We start from the raw sequence: 20,362 nt of genomic DNA on the forward strand, positions 1-20,362 counted from the left end.
ACTTTACTGTCTTAAATAATGGTTGTGTGCAGCTTGTCATACATGCCACAACCCATGATAGTCAAACTGTTTAATCTTGACTACTTCATGCTTTGAATTTCAAGTTTATAGTTAGAGAATAAAAATCTGACCAAACAGTTTAATCTTGGTAGATTAGTATATAGGTAGAGAAATAAAATGAGCTCATCAGTTTAATATGATCCCTTGGAAGATATAAGGTTAGAAGTAGATAGTCTATTACATAAAAGAAAAAGGAAAGACATCAGTTTGCTAGCTTAAGTGCACCCAACAATGTGAAGAAAAAATGTTAGGGTAGGTAGAAGAAAGGTTGCAGAAATACAAGTCATTTGAAGCATAAGCACTACTATCATGCTTAACTATGTGTTTCAGTGTGCAGGAGCTCTTATCAAAGTAAAGAGCATGTTCATAAGTTGATTTGCCTAACTTCCCCTTCATTGCATTTAACCCCCCACTATATACTTACTAATTTCCCTTTTACCCCATCATGGTTTGTGAAGACACCATTTCCATTCATTTTCACTCCTACCCCTTAGTTTCACACATTCCTTAGCCAATTTACCTTCTACATTCATCCCCCTTCCCAAAAATCCCTTTCCCCTAGTGTGAAAACCCTTTTTCCCCTTGGAAGAGTCACTTTCCATTTGTTAAATTCCCCTAAAAACCTCGAAAAAACTACTAAACCTTTTATGCTAACTTTTATTTCCCCCCCGCGTTACTTTATGAACCCCAAAAATTCATTTTCACGTGTTATATTCCATAAATCCACATTATTTCATAAACCCACACTTAATCATGGGTTAGTTACGCTTAACCGTAATTAATCCCATGGGCCCCGCTAAATTCCGCCCCCATCTCCCGCCATGCATCTTCGCCATGCGATCACCATTCGATCATCCACCCCCAAATCCAACGGTTCTCACCCATATCACGCCCACTCAATGCCTGACCTTTACCAACCTGAGAGCACGCGATATGGGTGGTTTTGCTTGGGCCCATTTTGCTACATGTCACCCTCTCGCATACATCACGTTCCCTCAGCAAAATAACACTCGACCCTCTTAAGCGGTATGATGCCCTCCAATACTGCCTCCCTGCCATAAACCAAAACCACCACTGTTCATATAACTTCCCCGCCAATTCTAACTGCTCCTAGTTAAAAGCCTGCATAGCCCATTTTTGGACTTTTTTTGCTCGTTTGCACTGTTGAAGCCTTCGAAGCACACCAGCACCCTCATAGCTCCTGCGACTAGCTACCAACTGCCAGAGCCTTCCAAAACACCATCACCACACACCTCAAAGTCGCAAAGGCCTCTGGAGACCTCACTTTTTAAACCAGTTTGCAACCCTAGACGTAAAATTCTAGGTATTTAAGCAGAAAACCCAGAATTTCCCTCTCATTTAAAAAATTACACTATATTCATGAAATAATTGAATGAATTTGAATGAATTCCCTTTTAAATTAAGAGTATTCCCCTCCTAAACTACCGAAACCCCTAGCAACAAACTACTGATACCCTACTCTTGTTAAAGAATTGTCAAAACTTCACTTCCAATAGTCATATAACCCAAATTTCCATAGTTTATTACAGAAATGGCTGCCCAGACCTCTATAGATGTCAGACTAGTTACAACCCGTCATTTAGACATTGATCACCTAGCCCTGGCAGACAGAGACTTCCAAATCAAAGATACAACCACTCCATGCCACCTTCTCAAAATCCACTACTGGGCCAAAGATAGGTTCCTAAACCATGCTGATGATATAAACCTTTGGGAATCTAATCTCCCCAAGTATACATTCTCAGAAGTCCACCCATTCCCATACATAATACATTTCTGCCAAGCTTGTTATGTTCTAAGCCATAGGGCTATTGAGGCACCAAACAATGAAATTTTATTCACTATTACTGCTGAATCCATCAACCAGATGTTGCAAATCCGACCTAGTCCTAATTTGACTACATTGTCCATTGGACACATCTTGGACTTGTACATCACACTCGGCCCAGACAAGATCAAACAAATATTTCAAAACTTCATCATTGAGGAGTGCTATACTCTTAAAGACATTCCGCCCTATGTTGCCACTGTTTTTCAGAGACTGCCAGGAGAATTATCACCATGATTTCATGCATCCTATATCACCATGATTTCATGCATCCTATGATGCACATCAGATGAGTTTGTGGATGACGTCATCATGGCCTTCTTGTCCATTTTCACTCCAGACACCTCCTGCCATTTTGTATGATTATGCCCAGTTCATTGCACACAGAATGCATGAAAAACTCACTAGACTGCCCACTGAAAGAGTTTTCAAATACTCTTCAGTGTTGTTTCATATGTTCCTCTAATACTAGATAGATAAATTCCCTTTGAAGATCCAGAAATTGGATACCAAGGGAAAGGAAAGATCAGTCATCTTCTAGACACCCATGGTCCACAAGTTTTCCACCTCATATAAAGACTTCACAGACTCTTTTGTACACCCAATTACGAAGATGCTGACTTCTAAGACTCATCCTAGAATCAGCCCAGAAATTAAAAGAGTACTGCAATTAGCCAAGAATAGCAAAGTGGGAGACTGATACCTCTACTAGAATCACACTGAAATCAGGATCTATGGCTGTGAGCTAGCCCCTTACAAATTGCCTAAATACCTCCCCGTGAGGATATTTTCCCTTGAATACTTCAGGCAAATTATAAGTACAGATGAGGTCAACTTCCTAGCTGCTAGGAAGAAGAAATAGTTTAAGATGAAAAACCAAATGGGCCCTTTCATCTACAACACCAGAGAGGTTGGACCTAAGGCTGATAATATACTCCAAGAATTGAAATTCAAGAATAGTTTCATCTAGAATTATGACCCTCATGGGGTTATAAACAAGCTTAGACAAAAGGTCAAGCTGGGACCTTACATCCACTACCCAAGACCTGGCATTAAATAGTAGGCTAATCAGTCAGAATGGGTAGAGAATACATTGATTGTCATGGACAATGCAGTGGTGGATGTGGAGAACACCATGATTGATTTATAGAAACAATTTGACCAGAGCTCTTTCCTGTAGGTTCCAGAGCTGGGAGAAACAATGAACATCACTCCTATCATTGAGACCCTTCTCAATGAGGAGAGGAATCCTAAAAGAAATGGGGAGGAAGCATCAAGTTCTATTAGAGATACCACTGATGAGTAGTTCAAGCTAAACAAAAGGCCCAATTTGAATCATGTGTTTGAACAAGAGGAAAAAATTGCATCAGAAGACATCATTGACACTGTTGGGTTGTGTTATATTCTTTCCACATAGTTAACAGGGGGTTTGAAGGGTACCCGTAACCCCACTTTATGGGGTTCGGGGCAGCGCCCAGGAAAATTTTGGTTTTGGACCCTATGTTAGGTTGGGCGGACCCACCTATGGTTTTGTGCATGATTTTCGCACATGTTCTTTGGGCGCAATGGTTTTCAATCCATGGTATTGGATGCGATGGTTTTCGGTCCATGGTATTGGATGCTTCGGCATGTATAAATATGTATTGTAACATTGGAAGGAACATAATGAAAAATCAAGCTGGTAGTCCCGGTTTTGGGATCCATGGAAAAATCTCTGTGTATATGTGTTTTATGTGTTATGCTCTCGCATTGTTTATTTTCTGTGTTTTAGAATTCGTATGCAGGTAATTTCTGTACGGGGTTAAAACCTACATTTGGTATCAAAGCTGTTTTGGCTTCAAGGGGACGCCTTTGTTGCTGAGGGGTTTCACTCAGGCCTGAGGTAGACCCTGTTCAGTGGGAGATCTGCGAGATCGATTCTAGTGGTGAAAGAAGATGGTGAGAAGTGGAAAGATAGAGATCGAGAAATTTAATGGTTAGAGTTTTGAGTTGTGGAGACTCAAGATGGAGGATTTGTTGGTGAATAAAGACTAGTGGATCGTGGTAGATCCGGGTACTAAACCAAAGGGAGTGTCTAATGAAGAATGGAAGATTTGGATCAGAAAGCAAAGAGCACAATACAATTGTGTGTCTCAGATTCAGTATTGCTAAATGTATCAGGGGAAGCTACAGCGAAGGCTTTGTGGGACAAGTTAGGGACTTTGTACCAATCTAAGTCTCTTGTGAATAAAATGTTCCTGCTGAAAAAGCTGTATAACCTGAGGATGAAAGATGGAGACTCAGTGACAGAGCATCTGAATGCATTTAATACTGTGGTAAGTCAGTTAGCATCTGTTGATATTAAAATTTCATATGAAAATAAGTGCATCAGTTTGTTGTGTTCTCTACCAGATTCGTGGGATAGTCTAGTTATTGTAATAGGTAGCAATGCAACTGCCTTGCACTTTGATGAAATAATCTCATCCTTGCTGATGGAGGAGATGAGACGGAAAAATATGGAGAGACAAAATGGTGATGCCTTGTCTGTACGAGGGTGGACCTAGAACAGAAACAAAAATAAGTCATCGAGTGGGAGATCTAAATCTAAAGGGAGATCTAAATCTCAAGGAAAACATGTAAAGGTGGTGTGTTGGAAATGTGGAAAGGAAGGGCACTACAAAAGGGACTGTAAATCTAAAGCTCCTAACAAAGCAAAGGGATCTTATGAGGCTCCTTCTGCAAAGGCGAAGACCACATCAGATGAAGGTGGGGATGTGTACTTGGCTTCTTCAAGTACACATGTAGATCATGAGGCATGGTTGATTGACTCAGGTGCATCCTTTCACCTCACTCCCCATAGAGAGTGGTTCTGCGAGTATGAGAAATATGATGGTGGTGATGTCTTCTTGGGGGATGACAGGAAGGCTAGAATCGTTGGTCGTGGAAAACTAAAGTTGAAATTTCAAGGTGGAAGGGTTAGAATGCTTCCAGGTGTTCTACATATTCTTGCATTAGCCAGAAATCTAATTTCTGCTAGCAAGCTGGATGATGCAGGTGTAAAAATAGTGTTTGAGAAGGATACTTGCAAGATGGTTCGAGGAGCACTGGTATTGATGTGGGGAGTTTGGATTGGAACTCTGTACAAGCTACAAGGTAGCACTATTATTGATGGGTGCAATAGTTCTGTGGTTCTTGAAAGTGGAGCAGAAAATCTAGTGGTCTCTAGAGAGAAGACCATGTTGTGGCATCAAAGGCTTGGACATATTGGAGAAAAGGGCCTCCGGATACTTCATGGTAAAGGTATGGTAGAAGGTAGGAGTAATAGCTCTTTGGATTTTGATTTCTGTGAAAATTGTGTATATGGGAAGCAGAATCAGGTGAGTTTCCCCTCTGGTAGTAAGAGCAAAACATATATTAGAACTTGTGCACAGTGATGTGTTTGGACATGTGAAGGTTCCATCACTGGGTAAGTCTGTGCACTATGTATCATTTATAGATGACTTCTCAAGGAATACATAGATATATTTCCTTAAGAATAAATATGAAGTCTTTGACAGGTTTAAAGAATTTAAGGCTCTGGTGGAAAACCAGACAGAGAAGAAGATAAAGGTGCTAAGGACATATAACAATGGAGAGTTTTGCAGTAAGGAATTTGAAGAATTTTGTAAGAAGTGTGGTATAGCATGGCAAAAGACTACTCCATATACACCTCAGCAAAATGAAGTTGCAGAAAGACTGAATAAGACGTTGATGGAAAGGGCAAGAAGCATGCTCAGTGGTGTCGAGTTAGGACAGAAATTCTGGGTAGAGGTGATGGATACTGCATGTTACCTAGTCAACAGGTCACCTTCATTAGCGTTGTAGGATAAGACTTCACAAGAGGTATGGTCTGGTAAGAAACCCTCTCTTTCACATCTGAGGGTATTTGGATGTGATGCACATGTACATGTTCCAAAGGAGAAACGAACCAAGTTTATAGTAAATCTGAAAAGTGCATCTTTATTGGGTAAAAGGATGGTTTAAAGGGTTATAAGCTTTGTAACCCAGTCACAAGAAAGGTTGTGTACAACCGAGATGTGGTGTTCAGAGAGATGAAATATGTTATTAAACATGAAGTCCAATGAAAGGAACCTGAGAAGATAGAGTATGAGCTAAAGGAGGAAGAATAAGACTCTACAGCAGAGGAGGAATCAGAAGATGAAGAGCCACAAAATCTGGCTGTGAGAAGATTAGTTTGAGAAAGAAGGAAGCCTGAAAGGTATAGTCCATCTATTTTCTGTTCAAATTTTGCTTTATCTATTACTGACGATGATCCCAAAACTGTGAAGGAAGTAGTAAATTCAAAGGATGGAAAACTCTGAAAAGAGGCCATGGTTGATGAAATGGCATCTTTGCACAAAAATGAGGCTTGGGATCTGGTGGAGTTGCTGGCTGGAAGGAAACCCATTGGCAGCAAATGGGTATTCAAAAAGAAGACAAATGCATAAGGAAAAGTGGAGAAATACAAAGCTCGGTTGGTAGCAATAGGTTATTCCCAGGTGCCACGAATTGATTTTGGTGATATTTTTTCTCCTGTTGCCAAGGTAACTTCTATTAGATTACTTTTATTTGTTGGTGCCACTTTTGATTTCGAGGTAGAACAAATGGATGTGAAGACAACATTTCTTCACGGCGATCTAGAAGACAAAATTTACATGAAGCAACCTGAAGGCTTTGCAGCGAAGGTTAAGAAAGAAATGGTATGCAAGTTAAAGAAGTCTCTATATGGGTTAAAATAGTCACCAAGGATGTGTTATTAGAAATTTGATACAATTATACGAGGACTTGGCTTCACCAGAAGCAAAGCAGATCACTTTGTGTATTTTAAATTAATTGGTGACCGTGTTATTTATCTGGTCTTGTATGTGGATGATATGTTGCTGGTTGGAAATGACAAAGAAATTTTCTAGGATTTGAAGACTCAATTGTCTTCCAAATTCGACATGAAAGATCTTGGTGCTGCAAACTATATTTTGGGCATGGAAATTAAAAGAGATCGAGCAAAGAGGAAGATTTGGTGAAACCAGAGGAAGTATGTCGAGACAATACTGTAGAGGTTTAATATGCAGGATAGTAAATTGGTGAAGGTTCCTATTCCTGTAGGTGTGAGGTTATCTGTTGAACAATGTCCCAAGACACAAGAAGAGGAAGAGGACATGTCTCGTGTTCGATATGCAAGTGCAGTCGGTAGCCTGATGTATGCAATGGTCTGTACTAGACTAGACATTGCACATGCAGTGGGAGCATTGAGTAGGTTTATGTCAAAACCAGGAAAGGAGCATTGGACAACAGAGAAGCGGGTTTTTAGGTATTTGCATGGCACTAGTGATTATGGTCTGTGCTACCAAGGAGACCAGGATTGGACAAAGTGCTGGATATTCATGGCTTTGTTGATGTAGACTAGGTTGGAGATCTGGATCAGAGAATATCTACAAGTGGGTATGTGTTTAACCTATTTGGAGGTGTAGTTAGTTGGATGAGTAAGAAACAATCTGTAGTGGCACTACCAACTATAGAGGCAGAATACATGGTAGCCACTCATCCAAGAAGGGAAGAAGTTTGGTTGTAGAGATTGTGTTCAAGTATGGGGTTAGTACAGGAAGCTATAAGGATAGATTGTGACAACCAAAGTGTAATTTTCTTGGAAAAGAACCCTGCATATCATTCAAAGACAAAGCACATTGATGTTCATTATCACTTTATGAGGGATATGATAGAAGACAAAAAGGTGTTGCTGGTAAAGGTGGACACTTTGAAGAATACTGTAGATGCATTAACAAAATCTGGGAGCTCTGAGAATTTCTCTTGGTGTAGAGAGACAATGGGCATTTCAGGGTTGGGAAAATGACTAAGCTCTCTTGTGGCCCCCTGTGGAAAGAAAAGAACAAGTGGGAGAATGTTGGGTTGTGTTATATTCTTTCCACGTTGTTAACAAGGGGTTTGAAGGGCACCTGTAACCCCACTTTATGGGGTCCGGGGCAGCGACCTTGAAAATTTTGGTTTTGGACCCTATGTTAGGTTGGGCACACCCACCTATGGTTTTGTGCATGATTTACGCACATGTTTTTTGGACACGATGGTTTTCAGTCCATGGTATTGGATGCGATGGTTTTCGGTCCATGGTATTGGATGCTTTGGCATGTATAAATATGTATTGTAACATTGAAAGGAACATAATGAAAAAACAAGCTGGTATTCTTGGTTTTGTGATCCAGGGGAAAATCTCTGTGTATATGTGTTTTATGTGTTATGCTATCGCATTGCTTATTTTCTGTGTTGTAGAATTCGTATGCAAGTAATTTTTGTATGGGGTTAAAACCTACAGATACTGAGGTAATGGGGTAGAGTAGTAAACAGACAACACAGACAGCCGCATCAATAGAGACAAAACAACCATCTACTTCCAAAACACAGATTATACAGAGGCAGAAGAGTGTGGAGCTATCTTCCTTTGTCAGGCCAGTTGACAAGGAAACAAACATCAAAGAAAGATTCAAGGAAATTAAAATGAGGAACGAAAATATAAAGGCAGACACATAGGCCAAATACCTAAAGATGACGCCACCAAACCAGAACAGGTTGATGTCAGCCTTTGACATCAAAGAAGGAAAAATGCAAGTGTCCTTCGTACAACCCACTGTATAGTAGCCCAAAAGCTCAGAAAATTACAAGAAAACCAACTTTGAGGTCTTGGCCAGGGATGTTCATCCCATTGATCAAATAGAATTCCATAAACAGGCTAGCGAAATGGGTTACTCCATGCTCATAGCAAAGGCCATGGTAGCGTTCAAACTGAAAGATTCACTAGACAATGTGACAGCCTAGTATAAACTAGAAAAGGTCTCCTCCAGTACCAAAGACACCAGGATAAAGTCCTTGGAGGACTTGATTATTGAAATGGTCCATGACCTAAAGGAAATCAAGGTTGTGGAACAGTTAATCAAGAAGAATCAGGATATTTCAGCCCTCAAGAAAGAACTCAAGTTGCCTCAGTTACAACATGCACAAACAAAGGAAGTCCTGGAAATCTAGACAAATCATAAAGAGATTATGGACTTGGTGTTGCAACTCAATGACCAGTTGAAGGATATGGAAAAGGAACTAGAAATCTTGATTTAACGCAAACAAGCTAGCATTGATAGTGCTCCTTCAACTGTCATTCCAACAGTGACCACTACTGTACCATCCAAACTGGCAGCAACATTAGCTCCCACTGGTCCACTGGCCACTACATTGCCAACATCAACTTCGAATACATCAGTAGTAGCATCAACATCAATAGGTGCCATAGGTGAAGAAGAGACAAGTTGGTCAAAGAAATGCAAGAAATGTCCATTCAGACCAATGAAATGAACAAACTCAAGGAGAAAGTCAGTAGCCTTGAGACTGATTACAAACTTGCCCAGATTATGCATAAGGAAGAACAAAAAACGGCTGCAAGGATGAATGAGAGGATAAAAGGCCTGGAGAAAGAACTAACCTTGACTGAGCCAATAGGAAAGGCTAAAGAGAGACTGTAGGCTAATATCATTAACTCTATCAATGATATTTGGCCATCTATCCAAGTCATTTTTGAGCAAATTGATTTGATTAAGTAGGCAACAGAAGCCACTGAAAGGGTCAAAACAGAACTTGGAGATATGCTAGAGGAAGCAGCAAGAATTATCCACTTCCTTAACTCCAAGAATAAATATGAACTGCAAGAGCTTGAGATACTTGATAGGATAGGTACCATTTTAGAAGTCAAGGGAGTCCTCACCAAGAGGAACTTAATGTTGAATTCAGAAGATAAGTGTTAGAACATGGAGCTAGCCATTGACAGGTTCATAGCTAAGTTTGAACTGTTGAAAGAAAAGGGATTACCTAATCCCTTATTTATAAATGACAAGTTAATGATACAAGCATATCACACCAAGAAGATCAGGGAAGTAGCCAAAGAATAGGTGATGACTGCATCTATGATGGGCATGCCAATAGGCAAAGTCTTGTACCAAACTTTTGAAAACTTGTTTTACCTCCAGCATGAGGTAAAACACATGTTTGTTAATAAGCCCACTTTTGCCAAATACACAGATGTAGATGAGATATATAGAAAAATTATCAATATCAAATTACCAGATGAAGCGAGATGGGAAAAACTGAATGATCTACTGTAGTAAAAAATCAGTAAATTATAAATGTACAGTAAAAAGTGAAACAGTAAGGTAAAAGGATATTGACAGGTCAGGAGGGTTAAGGTGTAGAGTATCAGGTGAAAGGTTAAAGTAAAACAAGGCATCTATCATGAAAGCCAAATAGCCTAACAACATAAAGGGCTAAAAATCAAAGTCCATAGCCAGCAGAGCCAAAATAAAAGGGATAGCATGAAAAATTCAATAACTGTCTCTATCTTCTTGCAAGAAGATATTTATTTTTTCCTATATTAGTTCTGAATACAGTTTCAGGTATTTTGTAATTCCTTTTGTATAAATACTTCAAAATTCGAAGTATTAGGGTGGATTATTTTACATTTGTAGAGTTATGGTGATCTTGAACTGAAGGGTGATTGTACCATTTTCAAGTCAACAGACTGGAGCAAGTAATAAAAGCATTTCGCTACAGGATTTGTGGGATGAGACATTTGTAGTGAAGTACTTTCTTTGTGTGATTGTATTACCTTTCTTATGTGCTTTCATAATCTTAAATGTGTTCTAAAATCTAAATTAATTAACTGGAAATATCACGTAGAATTTGTTTAATTACACTCTGTTTTGCACATTTATTTATTCACATGTCTTCCTCTGATACCCGGACTTGAGAACCCTTAATTGCTCTCCCATCATGGTTGAATTCTTTCATTCCTTCCAAAGTCTGGCCTAGGGAACCCTTAATTGCTCCCTGGATCCGATTTGAAGCCATTCACCATTTAGCCTTTGAGATCTGCAGTAACTTATCTATCTTGCCCTGTAGACACTGTTTTTAGAACTGAATCCAGTCTTGTTTGTCAGAAATCCGACCCCATAGCCCAATGGTAGAAGCCAAACTTCTTTTCATCTAAGTAAAGTGATCCCACCACCAAATTTCCAAAATAAAACCCAATTGCAAGCAATAGATAGCCTAAAATCATCTTAACTAAAACAAATTTAAATATTAAAGAGATAGCCCTCTCTGACCATCAGGAAGGCTAGGTCCTGATCTCCAAAAGTGGTTTGTGGTTACCTTTGGTTTTTCTTTATTCATACTTCAAAAGAAATATCAGAGTGATAACAAGGTACAAATCAAAGAGGAGGACATTTACCAGACAACTTTCCAGACCAGGTATAGGCATTATGAGTTTGTTGTAGTTTGATTTGTCTTAACTAATGCTCCAATGGCATTTATGTGCTTGATGAATAGTGTGTTATGTCTATATTCAGATAATTTTGTTATTGTGTCCATTGATGACATATTGGTATATTCTAAAAATGAGGAAGAACATGTCGAGCATTTAACATCAGTGTTGAGTTTGTTGAGAAAGAATTAGTTGTATGCTAATCCCAGCAAGTGTAGTTTCTTTCAAAGTGAGGTACAATACTTGGGACATGTTTTGTCCAAGGAGGGCATTGTAGTAGATCCAGAAAAGATAAGGACCATCATGGTGTGGGTAGCTCCTAAGGATGTAGATGAGGTGATATTTTCCATCTAGTTGGTAGGCTATTTGGTGGGCCCCAGTATTGCAGCAATAATGCTGCAACTCCTAGGACTCCCTTCTTTACTTTTATCAACCCGGTAGTTTGTAACAAACTTGGAAGCGACGGTGTTGTATGCACAAGTACTAGCTCTGGCCGTAGTTGTCACTTGGTCAAATGGAACAAGTCCGCTAGGAGCTTAAGTCAACTTCTATGAGCTCTAAGAAGAAGCTTTTTAACTGATGGATGAAAGCTAACTCAAAGAAGACTAATCTACTTGCAGAAAGAAGCGAAAAGCGGAAAGGAAACGCAAACCTTAGTAAACCCTAATTTTACCAGCTAACCTTACTGATGCAAGAAACAGGATGAAAGCTACAGAAAGGAATTCAATTAACTCTAGAAAGGTAAAATGCATGTGACTAAGCTACTTCTGAAGTGAAATCTGAAAAGAAACATCTTTTTGTATTTTTGAATAAGTTGTCAGAATTATCATGCATGCGATTTAACTGTTTTTTACTGTGCAGAGGTGGATTGGCGAGAGGAAATGCTTGGAGGAGGTCGGGAAGGTTTAGAGAGGGCCTAAGCGGTCCCTAACACCCTTCCATAGAGTTTCACAGAGTTTGGCTATCAAGAAACCTAAACAACAAAACAAGATTTAAATCTAAATAGCAGATTTTATTCTAAGAATGCAACAAAAACACATAAAGGTAAACAAAGGAGGTACTGGGCACTTGAGATGGGCCCAACCCCAAGAGTTACAGCCTCCTAAGAGATATGTAGAGCTGGTGCAAAGCTGGATTCATATTTATTAATCAAAAGAATAGTTACATTCCAAAAACTGTCCACAAGGAAAGCTCGAAAATGCGCTGAAATGCAGAGCTAATCTACTGCCTAAAAATTGACTAAAAGAACGACCAAAATTGAACTACAAACTAGCTAACTTCTGCCTACAAAGTGACTAACTGAAATGAGGCCCTAAGCCCTCTTATTTATACAAATTTAGGACCCCAACAGCCCTCCTAAACTTTAGGAACTCGGCTGCCCTTGTGATAATTGATTTGGTGGCCCTTGAACTCGGAGCTGATGGTGGAGAATTCGAGGTAAGGGCCCATAAATGAAGGGAACACCTTCCTACAAATCCTCTCCCTTGTTCTTCCATGAATTTTGCTGCCAAGTGCTCATTAAAACCTTTGATTTTGTCTCAAAATTGACTAAAAATCTGCACAAAGCACCCATTAGACTTGTTGGCATAATGATTAATCCAATTCACTCTATTAGCATAAATATAATAAAAAACATGCAATAAACTAATGAGAATGGTGGATTAAGTCGAATTAGGAGGTTGAATGAGCCCATATAATTAACCATTTTTGGGGCTCATCATCACCCCCCTATTGAAAGTGTTGCTCATCCTCTGAGCAACCAATCTATCTCCTCATCTTTGATGGCCTTGGTGGCCTCCCTGTCATGCCAAGTTTCTGAAGTGATGTCCTCTTCTCGGTCAGGAAACCATGCTTTTCTCTCTGCTTCTTCCCACTACCTGTGCTCCTTTTCCTAGAGAATTCTCAACTTCCTGTAGAATTGTCTCAGCATCCTGTAAAGAGGCCTTTGTGTCCAACATTTTCATTCTTTCTCTCCAGGTAGATGTCTTCAGGCTTCCCTGTTCATAGGTGATGGATGCCTTGGAGGGAGACTTCTCCTTTTGTGTAGCTGGGGTGTCCACAATCGTGATTGGTTCTTTTGACGATGGCTGGGGTCTGCCAGTCTTTATCCTCATGCTACTTCTTGCCTTAAAATACATGGAAGGCTCCCTCTTCCGCTTCCCTTTCTGCTTTGGAGATGTTCTTAGGGTGGCCAGCACAGCTGCTACCTCCCTAGCTAAAATCTCAGGTAATTTTTCCTTCTGTTGCCCTTTTTCCAGACTTCCTGTAGAAAGTCCTGTGCTGACTGTTTTCTGGCTTCCTGTAGAAACGGTCTTCACTGTTTTGGCCTGCTTGGCTGGGGGTGCCTTCTCTTTTAATTTTGCTGTGGTTGCCTTGGGTGTGCCCTCACTTGCTTGGACTTTTTCAGTCCTCTCTGCCCTGATTTGCAATCGTTTCTCCCTTGGTGTTTGTGCCTTTATTCCACCCACAGTTTTGGCCTCAGCAGCTTGGCCTTTCCCTCGTTCCTCTTCTTGTTCCTTCTGTGGTGGTCTGTCCTGGGTTTCCTTACCCTTAGCTTTCTCCTCTGCCTCAATATGCTCCCTTTCCTCACTGTTGGATGAAGTGAGTTCCTCGGCCAGAATCCGGATATCATCATCCTTGGACATATTGCGGAAAATCTCCCAGGAGAGAGGGACAATATTGGTATGGAGGGCATCTTCCACTAGAAGCTTGATAAGCCCATGATGGGCCAGCTGGTCCGGTGTCCCTTCCTTCAATTTTGTGCCACACTCAATTAATGATTGTAGGAGGAAATAAGGGATGCTTAACTTTTGTTATGTGGGTAAATCCATCTTATGTCTGAGTTCAGTTAGCAACTGGAAGTGATAACCATATACAATACTGAATTGACCCTCACAGGTAATGTATTTCATGATCTGAAAGCTGACTTTGCTCCAAAAAGGATGTAGGCTGGCGCTCTAGACCCCATTCTTATCTTCTGAAAACTGTTCCTCTGGTAGGAAGAATTCTTTCTTGCTCAGGTTAGCTTTGCATTTACCCACACAGGTTGGTCTCTACTGCTGCATGTCTTCCTTGCAAGGGAATTTTTTATTTTCTTTTTTTTTTTAAACTGATGAGGAGATTTTGGATGCAGAAGAAAAAAAAAATGGGTAAACTTAGTGAATCATGCAGGCAGACTTCCACTGTTCTCAATGAATAGGCAGACTTTTTACTCTCATTTTTTAAATTTAATTCCATGTTCAATTCACCATTTTGCACCAACAAATCATGCACAACAAAGTTTCCCCGATCCTACCTCGTTTGGAGCTTGAAATTCGCTGAAAATCCCAAGTTTTCTTTCCGCATGGTTGTTTTCTGCATTTCCTGTAGAAGACTTCCTGTAGAACGAAACTGTGCTTCCTGTAGAGCCCGATAGGCGAGATTTAAAAAAAAAACGACAGAAATCTCGAGAAATCAGGCAGGAATCTTGCAGAGGACCACTGGTTAACTGATCTGGATGTGGTGGACGCGTGCTCCAGTTGTGACCGCAGTTGAACAGAGGGTGGTGAGAATTTCAGCCGAGCATCATTTGATTTCAGCGTGATTTGTGGTGAGGGAGTGATGTGGCCATAAGTAGACTGCAGTGCTATGATAAACTATATGTTCTCTTCTTGTTAATCAGTTGCACTGGAGTTCAAACGGCCAACACTACCTGTCTTTTAATTTCACGTGAGTTGTCCATACACGCATGCTGCATGATTGCTAGCTGAGCGCTAGAGAATTGGACAAGGCACTGTCGGCTTAATCCCACCACTTCATTCGTTTATGCACTTTCAAATCATATTGATGCAAATAGAGGAACTGGTTAGTCACGTACCTGGAAGTCGAGCGTGGTTGCTGTGAGGTGCTGTGGCCTTTCATTTGCTGCATGCATTGGTTTCTCTGGATGCATGATGGCTTGGTTGCTAATTCATGGTTGTTTTCCTTGTGCAGGCACCCTTTGGCTAGATCTAAGCTGCAGGAATTTGTTTCCACGTTCAGATCTGCACCCTCAAGCTGCTGATGTCGAATTTTCACAGGACCGAAACTTGTTTTCGCCATTGCTCCCGAACGATATATCGGATCACTCTGAAACTTGCTGAGCATGTTCCTATCATCATTATGCACCTCCCATAGCAAAATTGCAATCAATGGATGCACAGATTTTGAGAAAAACGAAAAATGGCTGAAGATTACAGAGATCAATTTCTCAAAAACCGTACATCGGAATCGGCTGAAACTTCTTGGGTAGGCTATTATCACTCATGTGCATCTCCCCATGAAACAGGTTTTGAAATGGATGCACGGATATGGAGAAAATGAAAAAATGGCTAAAGGTGATGGAGGCTAATTTCTTGGAAACCGTGCGCCGGAATTGGCTGAAATTGCTCGGGCATGTTTCCATCATCCCTATACAACTCCCCATAAAACGGTTTTGTAAATGGATGCACAGTTTTCAAGTTAGGGAAAAAACAACTTTCAACACTATGCAATTTTGCTTCCAAGCATTCTGCAATTTTTTTGCATGGTAAGAAAAAATGAGCTTGGGCTGTGATGCAGGCATCGAGATGATGGAGGAGGAGTTTGAAGATTGTAGGAGGACTTATGAACCCTTGAGGAAGCTATCATGTTTGCCAAACTACCTTTTTGAAATCCATTTCTAGATTCCTGTAGAAATCCTGTAATTTCTACAGGAACTTCCTGTAGAACACACAGCTTTGAGGAAAGAAGCAAAATGAGATGGAAAAAATGATGGAAAAGGGTGAGGGATGGAAACATGGATGCTTGCAGGCCTCATGGACATATTCCTAGCCTACTAGTCCTCTTCGGAGATCAATTTTGGCTTGTTTGTAGGCTTCCTATAGAAGACACAGAACTTCCTGTAGAAGGCACAGAACGTCCTTTGTCTTTGTTTTGAGCGATCCTTCTAACCTAAAATGTCCTTCTTGCCACCTGCAATTATTCAATGGAAATTAAGCTTATTTTTCTTTTTCTCTTTTTTTTTGAAAACAACTAGGGCGCCTCATGGAGGTTTTCACCCTAATTGCCTTCCCTGGGCGCCTCCAAGGGAGGTTTTCACCCAGGGATCTTATTCTCTTTTTATTTTCTCTTCTTTCTAACCCATTGACCGCCTCATGGAGGTTTTCAATCAATGAGCCAATCTAAGGTGCCTCCGAGGAGGTTTTCACCTTGGATTTTTATTTTCCTCTTATTTTCATTTTTTTCTTTTTTTTTTTTCCTACCCTACCCTACTTTGAAAAACAAAATCATTTTCAAGTATAAGAATACTTCCAATGGAGCCATGTGCACATTGATATTAGAGACAAAATGATGTGGCGGCTTGAAATGCATGCTTTGACAGCTATCCGGATTTTAGAGACCAAATGATTTGACTTTGAAGGGATCAAACATAGCTGAAGAAGAGAGTACTGCTACAACTTAGTGACCGTCTGGAACCATGTCTCAATATAGCTTTGATATCGTTGGTCCTTTTGCTGATCTGGATCATTCTCCATATCTTCTTCTATCATGACCTTCACATCCTCCTCTTTTTGTTGATTTTTCTCTTGAATACATGGAGGGTTCGATGGTAACCATGAGGGAGCTTTTTTGATCTCTGCTTCTGATGACTTCTCTTCATCAAGTGCAGCCCATGGTACTTTGATCTCCTCTTTTGAATATTCATTTACCTTTGGTCCTTCAATGTTGTCAATATAATCTCTGTTTTGCAATACTCTTCTTGAGCTATGGTGAAGATCATTGAGCTCAAGAGGAGTCATTTGGACATGTTGTGCCTCAGCTTTGCAATTGGGTTGAGCTATTCCAATGTGCGGGTTTGGAGATGGTGGTACGGGTAGTTGAGTGGGGGTGTATTTTTGAGATGGATGTGGATGGGGCTGTGGTTGGGCAGGTGGTGGAGGCAAAGGAGTGGGATGGGAGTTGTACTGGGGCCTCCACCCCTGATGAGGTGCATTCCACTGAGGCTGTGGCTGAGCATAAGAGTGAAACGAATGAGCAATTGGAGAAGCATGGTATTGAGGAGGATACGACCAAGGAGGGGGTGTTAATAGGTCTTGACAGGGGTCGTAATAGGTCTGGGATGTCTCTTGCATTCCCTACTGGTAAGGTATGGGTCCATGTGGCCTCCTTTGATTCATATAATAGAGTGGTTCAATGACTCCTTTAGCCCTCTAATATGCAACTTTAATTCTGGGCAAGGAAGGACACTGGTTCGTAGGATGGTCTCTTTCACAGACAAAACATACTTCTATGGAGTGCAATGGACATTCATTCCTAGGATGCTTTCTAGTGCACCTGGGACAAAAGATGGCCAAAGCCCTCTTGGCTTCCTCTTGCTTCCTTTGGATCTGCAAGGTATCTAGTTGCATGGCAAGAAACTGCCTCATCTCGCTCTTGAAATCTTCCATCTATTTGCAAATTCGTTTTTGGATAAGGTACTTCTCCCAACATTTCTGCTTGTAACCATTTTCTCCAGAGGAATGTTTCCTTCTTCTTCTCCCCTAGAGGTTCTTCAAATATGTCTTGCTGTCCACCTAAGGGTTCTTTAATCACAGCCATCAAAGAAGAGAGAAGGTTGGCTGTGTGAAGCAGTCGGGGTGTTGTGCAATCATTTTTCTGACTTATCTCTACTCCTACAAGGCATGAAATGAAATCTTTTTGGTTGATTTTTGCTTTTTTCTGCTTGTACCTGCAATACTGAAATAGATTGAACTGCAACTAACTATCTTGCTGAAATGAAAATGTGGAATTGGAATGAAAGTAGGAAAGGACTAGTCTATTTTGCTGAAATGAAATTGCAGGAATGAAATGCTAGGCTACGCTTGCGGAATTAAAATTGCGGAATTTGAAATGCTAATCTACGCTTGCAAAATTGAAATTGCAGAATTGAAATGCTAATCTACGCTTCCAGAAATGAAATAAAAGCATGAAATGTCTATTCTACTTTTGCGGAAATGAGATTGCAGAATGGAAATGAAATAAACTACTTAGCAGAAGGTTGTAATAGAAAATAGAAGAAAAGCAGCAATCACCAATACTCTGACACTTCCCTGGCAACGGCGCCAAAAATATGGCGGGCCCTAGTATTGCAGCAATAATGCTGCAACTCCCAGGACTCCCTTCTTTACTTTTATCAACCCGGTAGTTCGTAACAAACTTGGAAGCGACGGTGCTGTATGCACAAGTACTAGCTCTTGTCGCAGCTGTCACTTGGTCAGCTGGCACAAGTCTGCTAGGAGCTTAAGCCAACTTCTATGAGCTCTGAGAAGAAGCTTTTTAATGGATGGATGAAAGCTAACTCAAAGGAGACTAATCTACTTGCAGAAAGAAGCGAAAAGCGGAAAGGAAACACAAACCCTAGTAAACCCTAATTTTACCAGCTAGTCCGACTGATGCAAGAAACATGATGAAAGATACAGAAAGGAATGCCATTGACTCTAGAAAGGTAAAATGCATGTGACTAAGCTACTTTTGAAGGGAAATCTGAAAAGAAACATCTTTTTGTATTTTTGAATAAGTTGTCAGAATTATCATGCATGCGATTTAACTGTTTTTGACTGTGCAAAGGTGGATTGGTGAGAGGAAATGCTTGGAGGAGGTCGGGAAGGTTCAGAGAGGACCTAAGGGGTCCTTAACACCCTTCCAAAGAGTTTCACAGAGTTTTGCTATCAAGAAACCTCTTTCGTGAGCTTCTACAGGAAGTCTGCAGGGGTTCTATAGGATGTTCTGGATTTTCTACAAGATGTTCAGAAATGGGATTTTGGAGGATGGATGGAGGAAGAAAGATGAAGGAGTGGGTATGGAGGTGAGATAGGGGTGTGAGGAGGTCTAGGACTTGGGGAATGGAGCTGAGGAGTGGCAGGGATGGTTGGATTTGTTCAAGGGAGAGTGAAGCAATGTTGCACAACAATATGGGAATTTAGGGCAGAGTGAGCAAATGGCAAACGTAAGGCAAGGATTCTAAGTAGAGGATGAAGTAGGTGGGATTGATGGAGAATGGGCAGATAAAGAAGGATAACAGGTGCTCTGCAAGTTGTTTTTCAAATGAAATAAACGAGGATTTGGAAAATCAAAGACCTAGCTACGTTAGTCTATTCTGACCTAGATAACAGCAAAGAAGTGGAACAGAAGTTTATTTGCGCTGAAATCAGATGAAATAACTATGCAATGAAGCAATCAAGAATCTGAACATGTAACCAACTTCTGCAATTAAAAATCGAACACTAATGATTGCATGGCAAAGCAAAGACAGTGTTTTTGGTGGCAAGAAGGTCACCTTGATCCCAGCTCCTGATCCCATTGAGGGAGAGGTGAAATCAGAGGTGCTTGATGGCCCTTTTTCTGAAGATCTTCCCTATTATTAACCTATCAACTAAATCTGAACATGAAAAGCCTTTTTTAATCATCAAAAGCAACCTAAACAACAAAACAAGATTTAAATCTAAATAGCAGATTTTATTCTAAGAATGCAGCAAAAACACATAAAGGTAAACAAAGGAGGTATTGGGCACTTGAGATGGGCCCAACCCGAAGAGCTACAGCCTCCTAAGAGAGATTTAGAGCTGGTGCAAAGCTAGATTCATCTTTATTGATCAAAATAATAGTTACATTACAAAAACTATCCATAAGGAAAGCTCGAAAATGTCCTGAAATGCAGAGCTAATCTACTGCCTAAAAAATGACTAAAAGAAAGACTAAAATCGAACTACAAACTAGCTAACTTCTACCTACAAAGTGCCTACCTGAAATGAGGCCCTAAGCCCTCTTATTTATACAAACTGAGGACCCCAACAGCCCTCCTAAACTTTAGGAACTCGGCTGCCAAAACTTGTAGTTAACAACACTTTTACTAGCACTTGCTCGGCTGCCCTTGTGATAATTGATTTGGTGGCCCTTGAACTCTGAGCTGATGGTGGAGAATTTGAGGTAAGGGCCCATAAATGAAGGGGACACCTTCCTACAAATCCTCTCCCTTGTTCTTCCACGAATTTGGCTGCCAAGTGCTCATTAAAACCTTTGATTTTGTCTCAAAATTGACTAAAAATATATACAAAGCACCCATTAGACTTGTTGGCATAATGACTAAC

This window comes from Pinus tabuliformis, chromosome 7 (assembly GCF_031772625.1).
Source record: "Pinus tabuliformis cultivar Carrire ecotype Pingquan chromosome 7, CPIR1, whole genome shotgun sequence".
Lineage (NCBI taxonomy): Eukaryota > Viridiplantae > Streptophyta > Pinopsida > Pinales > Pinaceae > Pinus > Pinus tabuliformis.